A 287-nucleotide genomic window follows, 5' to 3' on the forward strand; every position below is an offset into this window, starting at 1 on the left:
TATCTATCTATCTATCTATCTATCTATCTATCATGCTTCTGGGAAATATGCTTGTCATGTCAGACATGTCAGAGCCGTAGACATGATTTTTGGAATAGTGAGGTCATCAAGTGCCCCGTCCCTCACCCCCCATAGTCATTCAATCTTTTCCTGCACATTTTCTATTTTATGTACATGCCCACTTTATTTCCCAAAATGTCTTCATGTTATTTCAAAGCTTTCTCCAAAATTCCAAGAATAGTCTATACTTGTAGTGGAGAAACCATGTTGTATATGCATTTACTTTA

Source organism: Etheostoma spectabile, chromosome 18, assembly GCF_008692095.1.
Source record: "Etheostoma spectabile isolate EspeVRDwgs_2016 chromosome 18, UIUC_Espe_1.0, whole genome shotgun sequence".
NCBI classification, from domain to species: Eukaryota; Metazoa; Chordata; class Actinopteri; order Perciformes; family Percidae; genus Etheostoma; species Etheostoma spectabile.